At 35.3% G+C, this 19129-nt stretch overlaps 1 protein-coding gene across 2 annotated transcripts in view; it reads left to right on the top strand.

Moving 5' to 3' along the window:
* Positions 1-6: 6 nt before the first annotated feature.
* NFKB1 (nuclear factor kappa B subunit 1) overlaps positions 7-19129 on the top strand; it is a 110036-nt gene continuing 90913 nt past the window's right edge. For both annotated transcript variants that reach the window (XM_023531392.1, XM_011361512.1), the window contains exon 1: positions 7-28. The gene's annotated coding sequence lies outside the window, so the exon portion shown is untranslated. The remainder of the gene's footprint in view (positions 29-19129) is intronic.

Raw genomic sequence — 19129 nt, 5'->3', positions numbered from 1 at the left:
ACGGACACCGAACGCGGTCGCCGCCAGGGTAAGCCAGGCTCGGGCAAGTGGGCGCCACGCCGGGGACGCGCGGCCGGACTCCCGCTACCCACCGCCCCGCACCCCTCCAGCCCCGCTTGCACTTCCTCATTCCTGCGATGACCGCTGGGCTAGACCCTAGCAGGACGTTGACAGGCGTGGACAGCCTCTTGGGATTGGCGAGAGGGGAGAAAGGCACATCCGGACCCGGCGGGGTCCGGTCGGCCCGAGGGCCGCTGCTGCCCGGGCTGTCCTTTCTCTTCATGTCCCCCCCCCCCCCCAGGCGGGAACGGAACCAGAGGGGAACTCTAGCGAACTTTTAAAAATCCCACCCCTACCCCCTGCTGTGGGGTGGCCTGAGGGTTGAGGTGAGCTGGGGCGCGGAGGAGAGAGGGAAAGGTGGTTGGTGCAGTGCTGAACCAGATTTTACCTAAGGGCGTTCCATGAAATGAAAGCAGAAGTGCATGGCAGTCCTCTCGGCTGGGAAAGCCTTCCCTAGCTCCCGCAAGTTGAATAGGACAGCCTTATTCCTTGTCTCCTACTTCAAAAGGAAGCCCCCACATCCCCTCCACATCCCCCCCACACACAGCGGTACATATTATATTCACCTACTATATAGGATCTATACATTAGTTTTCAAAAAAATAAGGCCTGATCCTGACCCCACAGGGCCTGGCATTTGAGTGGGAAAAGAATTTACCTATTTAGAGCACTTTTTAGGCACTGAGTATGTAAAACACCTGGACAGTGGTATCACATATTGCGCATGACCTCTAAAACAAAATTATAATACAAACAAAGCCTAGCCTAAGTACATGTTTTCTTACGGTCTTCAGAAATAAATACCGATGGAAATGTTTGCCCTGATTAATTGGTCTATCCTGAAACTTAAATGGGACTTAATGATACAGTATCTGGTTATCCAGATTTGAGACGTTTCCATGGACTTGTTAAGTAGGGTTTTTCAGCATTACAGCTTATTAAATAACTATATTTAACTCAAAGATTTTTGTCTTAAAGCCCATAATCTGAGAAAATGACTATGGTATTAAAATACTTAATAACTCTGGCATACAAATGTTCTACAAACTGGTGATCTTTGGTAAACACTAAAGCTTGGGATCAAGATGTTCAGTGCTTATTTTTCTAGCAAAAACCTCAGTTGAATATTCTTGAGTAGTTTAAATTACATTAGTGTTTGTTAAAACTTTAAAAGAGAATCTTGATTAAAATAAAGCCCTTGGTTGACATATGTTGTTTTCCTAATTTTAATATTGTGCTTTCTAGAGATGAATTCTTTTAGTGTTTGATGTACTAAAGAAATTATGTAAATGATTTAAAGCAAAGTATTTTTTTTTTTGAGCTTATGAACTTCGGAAGTCAGGAAATAAAAAAAGATTTGTTTCTTGTAGCCTTTTACATTGATCATGTAATTAAATTGCTAAGGTGAGAAGAACATATATGTTAAATGCAAATATGAAAGCTGAAATTATTCATCCATATTGATAGACCTGCATCTCCTCAATGCTCTCTGGAGCTTGTTTAGATAAAATGTCTTCCTGGGCCACAGCCTGCTGGACAAACATGAATACAAAGGAAGACTCATTATATGTAGATTTAATGCTGGCACTGAAATACTTTTGATGTGAAGAGTAAATCACTTCTAGCCTGTTTGAAAGACATTTTAAAGGAAATACTATAATTCAACTGGGGTTGGTGGTGAAAAGCTATTATTTTTGTTTTGAAATTTCAATTTCACCTTACATTCTGCAGTTGACATTCACATGGGCTGAACAAATGCCCCTATTTTTCAAACCCAGTTAGTAAATACTGGAGTACACATACAAAAATAGTCGTTCCCCTTCATAAGCTCTGCTTTGATCTTTGCACTTCCTTCTTCTGCCACTTAAGATCATCTGAGTTGCAGTTGTTAAAAGCTCAATGAGTCTGAAATAGGCAGAATTTTAGATTTAGTGATCATATTCCTCATCTTTCTCTTGTCATATTCCTTAGAATAAATTGAAGCTAGTTTGAGAAACATATCTATGCAGGTTGTTTTTACTACTGCTTTCACACTTCCAGATAATTGATGAAGTAAGAGTGCTACCTTGACTTTCAGATACTGCTCATTGTGGTAGATAGAAGGTCTAGATAAGGAATCGGAGGCTACAGGAATCTGGGACTCTCATTCAATCAGCAAGACCTTATTATTTATTATTATTGTTATTATTTTTTACCTAATTTAGGAGAGGTATTCCCCTGTTCAGAAGAGGTGAAAGTTCTGGCTTCTGGGGGGAAGTGGTTACTTCGTAACCTTCAATTAGTTTGAACTTTGGAGAAGAAAGAACAGTAGCTGACATTTTAAAACAATAAATTTTTAAAAATGATATCTGAGCTTCTATATGAATTTTCGATAGTCAAAATATCATCTTTTTCTTCTTCAGAACTTGTTGGTAGATGTTTTGTTCTGAGCATAGAGATGACTGCAATAGAATGTCTGGAAATGCAGAGTAGTTTAACCAATAGAGTAAATATTCAGGTTATGCTCTTGTAGTCTACAGATTGAACACGAATCACATTAGCAGCAGTGGATATATAACAATCAATGGCTATGCAAAATTTGTCATTGATTTACCTTAGTAGGAAGTTGTTTTGTTTGCTTGCTGGGTTTGTTTGTAATAAGAACCATATAAGGTGGCATGATAGCTATATGTTAAAAGAAGAAGAGCAGAAGAAAGAAGGATAGAATTTTAGTGCCGGAGGACATTTTTAAATGTTCTGTTTCTACATCACGAGTTGATTGACAGCTGCTTTCTTGGTGACCATAAAACCACCCTGAAGCAGTTTATCCTGCTTTCTGGGAATTAATTCTCAATTGCACACTTGCACCTCCTATAAATATTGAACTCACTATATTGTTCTTAGAGGCAAACAGGTAAAGCATCAGAAACATACATACCCGTTCGAGTTGACCCTGTCATTCCTTAAGAGTCCTTGAGAGTGTGAAGAACTAGAGTCATCCAGCCTCAGAAAGGAATGTTTGGACTTGTGATATAGTCCTGCAAGTTAGTTTGGCTCCTTGATTGTGTGTGTGTATAAGTGTGTTTATTTAATCAAAAGATTAATAATTGAAACCAGATACTTTGGTAGAGTTAATAGTTAGGGTAGCATAACCAAGACATTTATCTATGTGATAGTTCATTAATGAGTATCCAGTACCTCACTGTTAGATTAAAAAAAAAAAAAAGTATCATTCTTTTTATGATGATGAAATTGTTCTATACCCTTGGTCTCTGCTGGATTAGAGAAGACATTCCCAAGTACTAAATTACTAAGCAATCTTTTATATTTTCAGATGAGGTTGTTAGACCTACCCTTGAAGATCAGCTAACAGTTAGAAAATAAAGTGTGAAATAAAATCTTATTGCTTACTACAAATAATTTAATGCCAACATTTTTACACAAAGTATGTAATATAAGTTTTGCTTTGTTAAAGATTGGAGAATCTTCAAGAGTATAGGTTATGGATGACAAACTTATTTAACTTAGAGTATTAATCATAATAATATCATTTTTAAAAAATTTTAAAAGAAATCAATTATTACCCTTATATTTTCTGTAATAACTAATAGATTTAATTATCAGTAATAGAAGTTTTATCTGCTTTAATTTGTTGCCTGTTTTTGAAATTAGAATAATGAAATAGGTGGTTTAATTCCCATTACAAATTGGTTTATTACTTTTTATTTACATTTCACCATGAAGCCAAAAATCTTATAACCAGCTTTTATTATGACCTATATTTTCAACAGATATTAATAAACTTAAACTACCTATAGACTCAGCTTCTGTGAAAAAAAACTCTGATGGAGCTTTAGAGAAGAATGTAAAGATTCTATATGACTTATTCTTTAAGAGCGTAAGCATAAAAGAAATAATGAAAAGGAGAGGAAAAGAGCTATCTGAGAGAATCGAAATTCTGTAGTTCTAATTTAAAAGAAATAGTACCTAATCTATATTGACAAACATCTGACACTTAATGTTGTGCTTGTTGGTACATACTGAGCAATCAGTAACAGTAATTTGTTGAGTAAAGAAATGACATAACTTTTGTTTTGTTTTAAAAAAAAAGAAAAGGCAGCTGTTTTCTGCAAGGAACAAAAATTACACTATTTTGCCTTGCCTTTTGGGAAAAAAGAAACCAAAGCTAGTTCTTACTTCTTAGATATTATATTTTTATCTAAAGAGCACTCGAAGTTTACTAGAACAAGTAATTTATTAAAAACTACTCAGTGTCTTCCAAAAGGGAAGCATTTCATTTTGAAAGTAGAATTTATGAACTGGAAAAATAGGCTTTTAGTTTCAAAGTTTTAAAGGCATTATCAAACAAGGTAATAAAGTAATTGAAATGATTAAAGGTGCTCGTACAATAAAAACTGTAACTTTTTGGCTATGCTAGAATTTCTCTGAGCTCCATTGAAACTGTAATTTCAATACTAGTATCTCTGAAAATGGAAACAATGCTACACACACTGCTTTGTAATCCAAAAATTGTTAAAGCATCTAAATTAATCAAAAAGTCAAAACAAATATGTTACGACATCCAGAATTAAATACTTATCACCTATAAAAAAATGGGAGTGGGGAAATTACTAGCTGGAAAACCTCAGGAACAAGCAAGCAATTAGCAAGGTTTACTGTACTTTCCACTTTCACACTTTAATGATTTAGCAGCACTGTAAAACCTGGGCCTCATCATGGCAGGGTTTTGTTGATTATTTCTCAGTTGTTGCATTTTCAGAAAATTTTCCTTGAAACTCTGACTCTAACCACTTATTCTGTATAGACACAGTATATGAAATGAAATATACCATCCAAATTAAGAAAGAGCACAGTACCAACACTCTGGGTCCTGGTGTTATTGTGCTCCCAGGGAGAGTCAGAACCATTTTATTGAAAACTGCCGACTTCAGTCCACTCCGCTTTGCTGCCCACCTAATTTTGGTTCTGACTCTGACCTCTGTTCGAACCCCTTACAAAGATAACATTCATGTTTAAAAGGTTAATTTTAAAAATTGTTTACAAATACATAGATGTGGAATCATTTTTGTTGTTGCCAACAAACTGAAGAAAAAGCTAAATGTTTACTTACATAGCACTGCATTGTTAAGATGTCATTGTTGGAAAATACTCTGAAAGTGGATAGCAGCAGTGCTTGTTAGTTAAAAGAATAAAATAGTCCATACTCTCTGCTTATAGCTTCCCTATGAGAAGACACCCAGGGAACAATAGATTTCGCTGTTCCATTACATAGTCAGCTCAGTCTTCAGCTTCTGGGCATGGAGAGAAGCATAAACAAAATTACAAAGTTATAACATCCTCTCAATCATACTAGTCAAAAATATTTGGACAAGTCATATATTTTGTAGCGGAAAATAAAGCGGTTGGATTTTTCTTAGATTTTAGCCTTTTGATATATGTGGCTCACTAGCATTTATTGGCGAGATTTACTTTTTGCTAACTTGAACTAAAAATATACAAAACCTACATAAAGTTAAGTACACTTCTGTAGAAAGAGTTTAATTAACATTTTAAAAATAATTTGATTGCTATAATGAATTCTGTTTGTCAAAATAGCAGTTATTTTTAAAAATTATTTCTTATTATTACTTATGTCATTTGGACTAAACATATACTGTATTTCATTGTCAGGGCATATCTATCCCTCATCTCTAAAAATGAATTCTAACATATATCAAGCATGAACGTAGAAAAATTAAAAGTGATGGCAGACTCCGTAACCAACCTATCTAGTGGTTCTGTGCCCAAGCCTGCAATTCATTTAAATAGTGAAAATACATTACTTACTTAATTGTCTTAGAAAATTTGGCTTCCAGGATAAGAATTTTTGGAATGGAGAGAATGACTATTTTTTGAATGTCCTAACATGAAATCCTGACTCATGTTTTATTGACATTTGAGGAACTTCTTTGTCTGCCAGTTCTTAGGTGTATAGGTTTATTCTCTAGGATTTAACCATATATTGGTGTTTGATCATTAAGTTTGATGTATAGACTTTAGTGTCTTCTTCTTTTAAATGGGGGTGAGGTGTGGATTATCCTATTTTTGATAAACTGAAAACAATAGTCATTCCCCCCACATTCTGAAAACACTTTAGAAGTCAGTTGTGATTAAGCAAATCTCAGTACACCTGTGAAGTTAAAACAAAAGCATGGTTTGTGACAATTAAGTGTACTCCCTTGCTCTCGTGCCATATCATAGCATTCATTTGTTATAATGTCTTTATGGTTTCTCTCCATGTGTTTACCCAATTTCCTACTTTACACATTTAACTGAATTTAACAAGTACACCTTAGAACATTTTAATATTTCCTATGTTAAAACATTACCTTATCAGTAATTTACTCTGAAATTCTTTTTTTATGATGGACAGGGAAAGAATCCTAGTTCTCTTAGAAAGTCTACCACAATTGCCGAATAGGTATTCTCCAAGTTGCTTAAAGAGGTAGTTCAATCCTGTGTTGAAATAGATGCATGATTTGGAGGGCAGTTGTGCTATATTCACTCTCTGTTAAACTGAAGGAGTCCAGTCATTCAAGGCAAGCCACAGAAAACAATAGTTTTATTGCTGAGGCACTTAAGTATCTTCATATAGATGTCCCCATCAGTATGCCAATATCAAATTTGTTATCATCCCCACCTACCATATTGCTACCCAGCACACTAGAAAGTGCGGTTGGTAGCCCAGTGTGGTACATTTCCCGTGCTAGAAATCGAGGAACCCATTCTTCATGCATACTCACTTATCTCCTTCTGTCAGTCACCAAGTTCTGTTAGCTCAGCTGCCTCCTCACCTCCAGAATCCATTCCTTCCTCACTGAATGTCTAGTTTCATTTTTGCATTGTCTCCTGATACATTATCTCCTGCTTCTGTTCCATCCTTCATTCCAGCACAAAGGTCACCTTTCTAAAGTGCAAGTCTGATCATGTCACAATCTTTATATTTCTGAAATGAATCTCCATTGTCTTCACAGACTGATTCCCACACACCTCACCTCCACCCTCGCTCCTGACCCATCCCCTATTTCTCATATCATCTGCATCAACGTCCAGTTTCTTATCCATGTTTTCTCACTTTGAATGCCTCTGTATGTGCGTGCCCTGCATCAGGAGGAATGCCCTTTCCTTCCTAGCCATTGAGCTCCCTAGTCAACCTTCAGGCATGGTTCAGACATCACCATTTCTCTCTCCCTCTTCTATCCATTCCCCCTGACCTACCCATAAAGACTTATGTGCCTCTAAGCCATGTTCTCTTGACTTCTTATGCTTTCCAGACAGAAAATATCTTGGCGGGGCGGCAGGGGGGTTGGGGGGGGGCGGATTTTGTCTTATTTTTTTATTTGCACAGCAGCTGGTAAGTTTGCTGAATGAATAAGTAAATGTCTGGATAAAATATTAGTCTACTGTACTGTGCTATTGATTAAGCTGTGTGGCTCTGGGAAAATTAATTAACTTCTCTGGGTCTCATTTCCTCTCTGTAAAATGAGCATCTGCCTCTAAAATTATTTGTTGTTTTGATGTAGTAGTATTATTTAGAAGACTTCAGATTCTCTTGCCATATGGAGATGTGTCAATTTAAGGAAAATACATGTGAGAAGGTACAAAAACAATTCATGATTATCAATGTGATAAATATAAGCAACTATCCATTTTTGGATTGAGTTCTCATTTTGATCTCAGTCTAGCTTCTTCCTGACATCTAGGTGTTTCTGGGGTTGCATCTTTTCATTATTAATTAGTCACTACTATGAACTCTCATTATTTCTCCAAAGGAATTGAAGGCAAACTTGATATAGAAATTGAATATAAAATTCAATATTTTAATTCTAATTGGTTTCGGGTCTCACTATAACTATATTTGGAGGAAGAAGAAAGGAAAGTGGTAATAGTTTGAGCTGAATCCTCATCTGTCATAGCAAGAACAGTTTCTAAAACTGATAAGGAAACAGATATAAATATAGTATTTGGAGATATGGAAAGAATTCCCAGGAAAACCAGAAAGAGAAAGTTTTGAATGTTAAAAAGTCAGTCGCTCTGAAAAGCAAGATTGGAGATGAAGAGAGGTGGGGTAGGGGACCTTTACTTTTTCATATAAGCTCTCTGCTTTTACATAGTAGGATTTCTTTTTTAACCATTAACTTATCTGAAAATATGTTGAGTCCTTTCTATGTGCCACGTTTTAGGTACTGGAAATATGACATGACAGAAATCCATAATTTCATGGAGCTTATGTCATGTAATGATTTCAGTTTACATTTTTTCTTTTTCACATTAGCCTTTTTAAAATCGAAGAATCGCCCCCCAAAAAAGTGCACAAATCATGAGTACTGCTTTAATGATTTATCTCAAAGTGAATACATTTAACCTAGGTGGTGTTCTGGAAGCAGAATACCCCAAAACACTCTTTCTGCCCCTCTCAGTCAGGACTCCTACCCTTCACTCTCCTTTAAAAGATTTCACTAATGACTTTTGGATTGTACGCATGTTGTTTCCATGACTCATATTCATCCACATACGATCGAAAGTTGACTGAATTAGTTCGTTACTTCAAGGTGCTCATAATGAGCTTCATCTAAGTAAGAATTCTGCTGTGGTTAAAAGCCCTAAGGTCAGTTCACTTCACATTTTCCTCGGTAAACAAGATATGTTAGTAAAAATATCAAACAAATCACATTTTCACATTAATTTGTCATCTATGAGTACTTTGTTTTTGTTCATTGCCAAGCAGTCAAGGTCGCCAACAGAGAATCATAGGACAAAGAAGTGTTCGCATCAGACCTTATCAGACATAGAAGAGAGTGTAGTTCACCTCTTTCTTTCCTGCTTACTTTATACGTTGACATCTGCATATATTGAAGGGTTTTTCTATGTGAGTGGTCAGTGTGGAAAGGCCTTAATAACTAGATTCAGGGACTGAAAGGCCTGATTTTGATTTTGATGCTTGCAAATTATTAGTTTTGTGTGTGTGATTGGAAAGTCATCGTTGTGATTATTTCTCCTTCCAGAACAATTGTCACCATATCGTAGAACCAAGTATTGCTGCTTCACGTGATGAATCTTTTCCTTTAAAACATAAAGAACATATTTTTATTGATCTTTGAGGATTAATAAAAATGAAAATCCAATTTAAAGTCATCATATTCAGATTTAAGAAAACTTGATTGGTTTCACTATATTTGATCAAAAGAACATTAATCTCTAAATCATAATCCTCAAGGTTTATTTCCTCTTCAATCTGAAAATACAAATACTCCAAAATGGTACTCAAGACAAAGGCCAGACATGAAAATAAAATTTGGTCATAGTCTGCTTTTTTAAAAGATTTTATTTTTTTAGAGCAGTTTAAAGTTTACAGAAAAAGTGAAGGGAAGGCACAGAGATTTCCCATGTATCTCCTGCCCCCACACATACGTAGCCTCCACCAATATTAACACCCCCAGTCAGCGTGGTACATTCGTTATAACTGATGAACTTACATTTACAAATCATACTGACCCAAAGTCCATAGTTTACATTATAGTTCATTCTTGTTGTGTATTCTATGGGATTGGACAAGTGTTTAATGACATGTATCCGTCATTATGATATTATACAAGAGCATTTTCGCTGCCCTAAAAATCCTCTGTGCTCCGAGTATTCATCCACCCCTGCCTACCTTCATCATACTCTATTTTTAGGGAAGAAGAAATCTGTAGAATTGGAAATGTGGAAACAAAAGGTTCAGAACAAGGGCCAGTAAATCAAACCCCTTTCTATGCCACCTGAATGAAAGACCTCAAACTTTGAGTAGATGTTTTTAATTGGATTTTATGTGGAAATGGAAGGCAATACCCATGAGTGACTTCAGTTTAACATGTAAGGTTTTATCTAATTTACTACAATATTTAGAGAATTTCTCTAGCTCTACAAATTTGTACTCACTACATTTTATTCTATGGTGTTAACAAAAAAAAATTTTACTTAGGAATATTTCATTTGATATACATGACAATTATGATTAGAAAATGTCCAAAAATGTCCAAAAATTTTTGATCCTAAAAATATCAGTCATATGATAAAGAAAAGAACCATAGGCAAATATTTATTTCCTTGGAACATATTGGAATTCATTCCGATCACTTCTCTAAGAAAATCCCTGTCCCCAGTGGTTACAGTAGACGTGATACAGCAAGAATTGAGACGCTTTCATACTGGAGAATGAGGTTATATTTACTATGTATTTTTGATTCAAAGAGGCATTTTTTCCCTCCTCCCACTCCCACAATTTAACTTTTGGCTTAATTACATATAAGGATTTATAGGTAGCTTTCTGTTATTGGTTTTTAATTTAATTTCATTGTGTTTATATAACATATCTATATGCGTTCACTTCTTTCAGGTTTACTGAAACTTGTTTTATAGTCTAACATATGATCTGTCTTGGAGAATGTTCCATGTGCACTCGAGAAGAATGTATATTCTTCAATTATTGGTGAAGTGCTGTATACATACACTTAGGTTATTTTGATTGATAGTGTTGTTCTTACATTTTCTATATTCTTCCTGATGTTCTGTTGATTTATTTTTAACAATTACTGAAAGAAAAGTGTTAAAAATCTTAACTATAATTGCGGATATTTCTCTTTCTTCCTTTAGTTCTGCCACTTTTTGCTTCATGTACTTTGAAGCTCCTACATTCACATTCAGATTATTATTTCTCTCTAATGAACTGACCTTTTCATTCTTATGAAATGTTCCCCTTTGTCTCAGGAAATATTTTTTCTCTTGAAGAGTACCTTATCTTGTATTTTAATATAAGCCCCTTTTTAATATTTAGTATTTCAATAGTATAAGTGGCATACTTTTCCATCCTTATACTTTTAAACTATCTGAGTCTTCAATATTACAGTATAATTCTTATGAAAAGCACACACTTGGGTCTTGCTTTTTTGTCCAGTCTAAGCATCTCTACTTTTTAATAGGTGAGTATAGTCCATTTTCATTTAATGTAATTATTGATATGGTTGGGTTGAAGCCTACTATCTACTATTTGTGCCATGTGTTCTTTATCCATTTTTTCCTTCTTTCCTGCCATCTTTTGAACAAATTAAGTTTATTTTTTAATTCCATTGTATCTCCTTCATTTAGCTGATTTTTAAAGTGGTTACTTTAGGGGTTACAATATGCATCCTTGAGTCTACCATGAATTAATAGTATAATATTTTATATATAATGTAAGAATTTGATTGACAGTACTATACTTCCATTTGTCCTTTTCCTATGTGCTGTTTATATTATACATTTTACTTATGCATATGTTATATATCCCCAAATATGCTGTATTTTTTGAACAGCAAATGAAGAAGTTTTATATTCACCTACATGTTTATATCATCTTTGGCATTTTCATTCTTTCATGTAGGTCCAAATTTCTATCTGGTGTATTTCCCTTCAGCATGAAGAGCTTTCTTTCACATGTTTTAGCTCTTGTTTATTTGAAATGTCAATTTCACCCTTATTTTTAAAGGATAGTTTTGCTGAATATAGACTTATACACTGATCTTTTTTTCTCTCTCTCAGCACTTCCATTACTGCCTCTGATGAGAAATCAGCCATCATACTTATCTTTGTTCCCCCTTGGCCCTGGATGCTTTTAGGTCATTTTTTCTTTAGCATTAGCATTTAATTGTTTGGCTGTAATGTGACTAGCATCATTTTATATGTCTTTATCCAACATGGGGATCTTTGAGATTCTTGAATGTATGGGTTGATCTTTTTTTTTAATCAGATTTGGAAAATTCTTGATTATTTCTTCAAATATATTTTCTCTTGCTCCTTTCTCTTTCTAGGACTCTAAATTACACATATGAGAGATTACTTGATATAGTCTCATAGGGCCCTTAATTCTTTCTGCCTCTTTTCTCTGCATGTCAGTTTGGATAGTTCTTATTTACCATTCTTCAAATTTATTGATCCTTTTCTCTACGTTGTTCAGTATGCTAATAAGTCTACCTAGCGAAATGGATTTAGAGTAGCCTTAATTGTAGGGTATGTCCATTACTCCTATTGCATGGTCCTTCTGGAGTCACAGCTAAATGCTCAGATTGATCAGTGAAGTCTCTTCACTCTGCATGATTGGGACTTCAGTGTCTCTTAGAAGTTCCAGGAACTTCTGGAATCTTTATTCAACTCTTAGATCCTGCACTAATACAGCTTAATATTTGGCCAATGACCAGAAGTGACCTTTATGCAGATTTATGAGCCTCCTTTTCTGTGTAAATCCCTCCTTTTTGATACCCTGCAGTGTGATTGCTGCTTTCTGTTTGGGCTCTACTTCCTTGTGTCATGGTTTGGAGCATGCCGTCAGTCAGAAAGTGAACTTGGCACTCACTTCAAGTGTTTCCATTCTCTTATGGTATACATCCTTATGCTATCTCTTGTCCAGTGTCTTAAATTATTGTTTCAATTATTTTGTATAGTTTTACAGTTAACTATGGCAAGGGGCAAGTTCAAGAATTATTACTCTGTCATGACCAAAACCAGAAGGCCACATTTTGACAAATTTGTAGTTGCAGTGTTTCTTGCCATTAATGCAGTATTAATTAAAATGTACTTAGTGTTTACTAATTTGGAAGTACAAAAAAGCAAAACACATGTCTGCTTCTTAGGCATTTATATCCACTTAAGAAGATGGTAAATATATAGAGAGATAAAATTAGCTTTCAGTGGAACGGTACATTGTGAAGTGTAAAATCATCAATACACATAAGTGGTAGAGCCCTTACATGGACTACAGAGCTATAGGTGACAGGGGAATTGCAGATTTCTTGGCAGAGATTGAGGAGCGGGTAGTATTTAAGTAGGACGGATGGCATTTCAGAGGGCAGGGCATACTGCGAACAAATACACAAGACAGAAATGAGCAAGGCATTTTTAAATGATTAGTCTGCCTATAATAGAGGGTTTTAGTTAGGATTTAATAATAGGTGATACTTATAATTTAGAGGGATAATATACTATGCTTCATGTTTGAGGGCTTTTGACTTTATTTTGTAAGTAATATAGTAATAATGTGAAAGATGCTTAAGGAAGAAGAAACATCACCCTAAGGGAGAACAGTAGGGAGATTATTACTGTCATTCAGAGCTGAGGCAATGAAGGTTTAACTAGGATGAAACAGTGGAGATGGAACAGAGGGGCAGATATGAGAAATAATACACTACCACCACCCAAATCAGCAGAAATTGGTAACTGACTGAATATGTGTGAGATAAAGAGAGAGGAAAGGTGAAAAAGGTAATTGAACTTTTGACCCTGAATACCTGACAGAATGATATATTAGCAGAAATTGGGAAATCAAGAACAGGGCCCCTTGCTGCAGGAGTGACGAATTTGGTTTTAGGTATTGGAGAATTGAAGAGCTTGAAAACATTATTGACTTGTTTTATAATGGTATCACTGCTTAAAGATAGCAGCAATTTATTACTATTTATGTTTTGAAGGTTTTAACAGTATTAATTTTATTTCTGTTTATAACACAATGTTTTTGGCTAATGTACTTGTTTCTTTTGTTCATTTGGGAATTAGCCAACAGAGTAAAAATGACAGTAAAACTTTTACTGTCTCAATTTCTCTTCCCACATTATCATGAACATATTGTTTATTATGCCATCCAAATAGGACCCTAACAAAGAAAGCGTAATTATTAAATTACCAAAATAACTAACCCACACCCCACTTACCCTCCAATTCCCATGACACTTATGTTGCATTGCTTTTGTCTATTTGTCTTCCTGCTTACTAAACTGTTGCATTAGTCAGTTTCTGCTGCATGTAAAAATTACTATAAAGCTAATTAAAATACAAACATTTGTTATTTTTCTCCATTTGGTGGGTCGTCTAGGTCCTCTGGTCTTGGCTGGCTCTCCTAATCTCTAAATCTTTTGGCTGCCCAGCTGGTGCTGTTTGGTCTAAGGAAGCCACAGCTAGGGTTTCCCTCTCTGCTCATCCTCCAGTGGGCTAGCCCAGGCTTGGTCCCATGGCAGCAGTGTTCCAAGAGAGCAAGAATATTGTTGCAAGTCCTCTTGAAATGTGCATTTAAAACTCACACTTCTGTCTCATTCTTTTGGTCAGAGAAAGTTACAGGCCTACCAAGAGTCAAGGATTGGAGAAATAAATTTATCCTTTTGTTGGGTGGAGTTGCAAAGAATTTTGGCCATTGCTTTCAATTTGCCACAGCTGTAAGCTCTATGCGTACAGGAACTGCATCAGTCTGTGTACTTCAGTGTCTTTACTGACATACTAGGCCTAGTATTTTTTAATGAACGATTAAGTTAATGAAGGGAGGAAGGTATTCAAAGAGAATTTCAGTATACCTTAGGTTTAAATATGTACATACTTTTATCGTACCATTAGTGAATATGGTGTTTTCTGTGGGCATGTTTCAGAGAGAATTCCCTTATTCTTCTTCTATTCTTTGAAACTGAATGAAGAAGATATTTAAAACAAAACAAAACAGAAAGCAGCTACCATTGAGTTATCATTGTTTGGTATTTTTACCTTCACATTTGATTGTCTCAGGAAGAACTCAGTTCAGTTCATGCATTGTCACCATGCTGTTCTGCTTTTTAGGCTATATGATAGATAGACTAGCTCCAACCAGAACATTCAGGAGATCTGGAGCAAAGATGCTGTATTATAATAACTAAATTTCTAAGTCAAAAAGGAAAGTCATGTCTGCCTCTTAGACAAGTGAACAAAACTGTAGTCGGTGGAGTCAGGTTAGCCAGCATTACTCTATCAACCCAAGCAAATAACTTACTCTAAACCTCGGTTTTTTCATCTGGGACATTTCTGAAGATTATTGTGAGAATTAAGTGACATATGTGAAGCATTTACTATAAGTCCTGATTCATGGGAAGTGGTCAATCAAGTTTAGTTCTTTCTCTATATAAACCAAAGCACTGACGTGAAGCTATGGCACGTCTCTCATCCTTGAAAACTGGCATTTGAGTCAGATATTTCTTTATTGTGAGGGATTGTCCTGTGCATTATAGAATGTTTAGCAGTATTTCTAACCTCTACACACTAGGTGTCAGTAGGACCACCCATCCAGTTGTAATAGTTAAAAATGTCTCTGGACATTGCCAAATGTCCCTAGAGGCAAAATGCAAACATTTTATTCATCAGTGATATGGATAAGGATAGGAGAGAATGAGACAGCGTACCCATAAATGTGAGATGGAAAAGAAATAAAAATACTTGATTCTTCTCAGAATGCCTAAAACTTTTACTGTATCAATTATTTTTCCCAATCTATCATAAACATTTTATTTATTATGCTATCTAATAAAATGGCTAACATTTGCTATGTATCACTAACTGTGCTAATAAGCTTTGCATGAATAGTTGAATGTTTTATCTGTATCTGCCATCCTTCTTAGATTGGCATTCCATTGTGAACAAGAGACCTTATCTTCTACCAGCTCTAAGCACAATGTATTTGTACTTACTAGGAAGCTATTCTACAAGTTAGTTGGTCATATTGCACCCAGCTAAAACAATTAGGAGATGAAAATGGACTGAGGAGTGGGAAAAACATAGAAAATGAGTTTATAAAAATCTAAATGTGGTGTGATACAAATATTGATTCTTTTTTCAAAAACTTTCAAAAATCAGCTATTCTGAGAAAAGTAACTAAACCCACCAATAACTTTTCTTTCATCCTAAGGCAATATATCATCAGAAAGTTGTAAATAAACAGCTCCTTTAAAGTTAAAATTTTTCTGTATGTATTATGAAGAGGATTTCAGTAGTGCTTAGAAATGTTTGGTTTATTTCATACTTTATGTTTTATTGATAACACTTCATCTGTCATTAATTGTTAAAAATGTCAAAGTTAAACTTTAAATTCAGGATAGGGTTTAATTTTCTTTTTTTCCTATTAAAATGTATATTTCCAATTACATAATTGAGTTAGAAAATTAAAACAAATGTATAACTTATGGAGTAAGTCATATTACTGCATTGTTATTTTTAACAGTTGCATAATACAAAACTGTATGAATGCAGTATAATTAGAAACAATTTATCAAAAGACATACTGTTACCTGTTTTTGCTGCAGTCAATATCCTTGTACTTTTTTTTGTGCACTTGCGCATATAACAGTACAAATTCTTGAAAGTGGAATTGTATTCAAAAGATACTCATTTTAGTGTTTCACATTATACATAGTATACATGTCATATGCCTTAGAACAGGTTCCCGCAAATAAAATTCCTCTATGGAAAGAGAATCCACACAACTTTTATCTTTTATCAATTTATTGCCCAACAGAGAAATGGTGAAAAGTCACTCTTTTTCTTGTAATGTCATCCTCCTTGCCATCAAAGATGAGGTATTAAAATTACACCTAAGTGGTATCCGTTGTGGCTGAATATAATCTTGAAAACAGAGACACTTTATCTCTCTGATTTCTATCAGTATCCTCTGGATGGCACCTAAAATTCTGTTTTCGAACTGCAGATTGTGACCTATTAGTAAGTCATGAAATCATTTTAATGGGTTTAAAAAGTTCTTTATGTATATATAAAACTTGGTAGAATAAAAATAATATGTTTTCTTATAGTGGGGCCATGGTCAAAAAGTGTGACTACATCCGATCCTACAAAATATCCCCAGTTATAAGGAGAGGAGTGCCCCCAACTCCATCCTTAATGGTTCAGCCCTGTGGCCTTGGTCTTGTTGTCTTCACTAAGAACTCTTTTTTCTAGTCTTTGATGTCAGATTGCCACATATATCCAGAAAATAATCCATTAGGCATTTCACATAGAACTCATCACATATTCAGAACTTAGCCAGTTACGACATTATGCCTCTCATGTGAGAAATAAAAACAATTCACTGGAGAAGATATTTTATTTATTGCTAGCTAGCTACATCTTCTATTTTTCTTTCCATAGCATGAAAATTTTTCTGAAAACCTCACCATTGGGGGAGAGAGATGCAGTTTAGACACATCTCACCAGTCAACCCAAGATCTCCTTTTCTGTTTCAAAGTCCTCCCTCAAAGGCACAGAACAGTGCAAAGAGAAAGTGAGAGGGAGGGCTGCTGGGGGAGGGGGGGAAAGGGGCTTTCCCTGGTCTTTCCTAATCCTTCAGTTCCAAAGCCTTAGTTGGTATTTCAAAATTTTGAAATAAAACCTGATTTTACAATTAATGCAAATATTACTCGGTGATTCATCCGTTCCAAATAATTTTTGGTTTCTTTTGACATTTTATTTTTAAAGTATGAGTTAACATTGACATCACTCTAAGGTTATTGTTACCTCAGCTCTTCACAGTGAACTTAAACTGTCTTACAACAGGTAAAAAAAAATTTAGATTTAACCATCACCCAAGTATCTTTTGGGCTTCTGTTAGGTTTTTAAAACTATGACCTTTGGGCACACATTTCTGCATGGGGAGGTTATTGGAGGGAGAATTGTGTTTAATTGGATAGTTTTTTCATTACCAACCATTAGGTTTATTAAGGTTTTAACTTCAATAGTGGTCATGATAGTAAGCCTGCATCACTTATAATAAAGTAGATTTAGCTGAGTTTTTAAATTAGGGGGAGGGCTGCTTCATATTAAATCCATGAACTCAAAGGTCAGAAAACCATCCTGACCCTTTATATACAGTTTATATATATAAAACTATATATAACTATATATAGTGTGTGCATATATGTATAGTTTTATATATCTATAGTGTGTGTATTCTGTCAGTTTAACAACTCAAGAGACTAAACCTTGCTTTTGAAGACTGGGCTAAGATTGTTTGAGAGGAATCTAGTGGATCAGCCCAGATTAATAAAAAGCCTAAAGGAAAAAAAAAAAAAACCAATGGTTTTAATATTTTTCTTGGAAGCTGGACTTCTATGGTGTTTTAAGAATAAGGATTTTTCACATGGACTGTTATAACTGCTGTTAGTACTGTATTTCAGTGTAACATTATTTTACTAGTATTCTTCATATAACTGCAAATTATGCTAATGATTCTTTAATAGAAATATATACCTGAGTACATAAAAAATCCAAGTTTACAAAGAGTCATGATTAAGATGATTTATTCTTTGAATAAGCATTTATTAGCTAACTAACATTCTGAGCTCAACAAAATTCTACTCTTCAAAGGTCTATCCCATCAAAATCTCTCATTCTACAGTTGAAGGACCAGACCACAGTGAGTTTAGTCGCACACCCAGCACTGGTCAAACACTTGAATTTCAAATAACATAATTCCTCTTTATTGTACCAGGTCAATTTTCCCTTTTATAACTGCTTTTCTTAATTGATTACGGCTATTTGTAAACCTTTAATTAATAATTTTTGTTTTAGACAAATATCTCCTTACAAATCTGCATAGACTTCTTGTTCTGTAGGACTCAGAGCTGCCCTTGTCCCTTTTGTTGAAGTTGGACACCACCTTGTATCCCACTAGGAATCCTCACTCCTCACCATTCACACAGAGCTGTAGCAGGAGAGCATTTAATTGGAATCAGGTCCTCTTTGCACGATTTTGTCCTTTTGAAGTGTTAGGTGAAGCATTCATTGGGGTGAGGGCTAAACTGTTTTAACAGATCCAGCAACACACTGGGTTAAAGAACAAAGAAATTTCTTTCTCTCTCACATCACCACCAGTATTAGCTGCCTGCCATTTAGCATCATCTATATGGTAGGAGCTTCGTCTTCTCCATGTCTAGGTTTTATCCAGTGGGAAAGAGAAAAAACAAAAACGTAGAAGAAAAATGTCAAGGTCTTCAGCCCAGACCTGGAGGTGGCGCACGGTAGCTCTGACTTTCCACTGATGAGTATTTCAGCCTATGGCCGTCCCTAACTCAAGGAAGTGTGGGATATACTTCACTGAGCAGCCGTGTCTCCATCTAGAACTCCATGACTGTGGGAAAGGAAAGAACAGATTTTGATGGACAGCTAACATTTCAGCCGCCGTCCCAAGTACCTTTGAGAGCTTTATAGACTTCATGAAAAAAAAAAAAAAAGGAAAACT

This window comes from Pteropus vampyrus, unplaced genomic scaffold (assembly GCF_000151845.1).
Source record: "Pteropus vampyrus isolate Shadow unplaced genomic scaffold, Pvam_2.0 Scaffold67, whole genome shotgun sequence".
Classification (NCBI taxonomy): Eukaryota; Metazoa; Chordata; class Mammalia; order Chiroptera; family Pteropodidae; genus Pteropus; species Pteropus vampyrus.
Note: the sequence above shows the minus strand (reverse complement) of the source record. Positions and strands in the feature narration are given on the sequence as shown.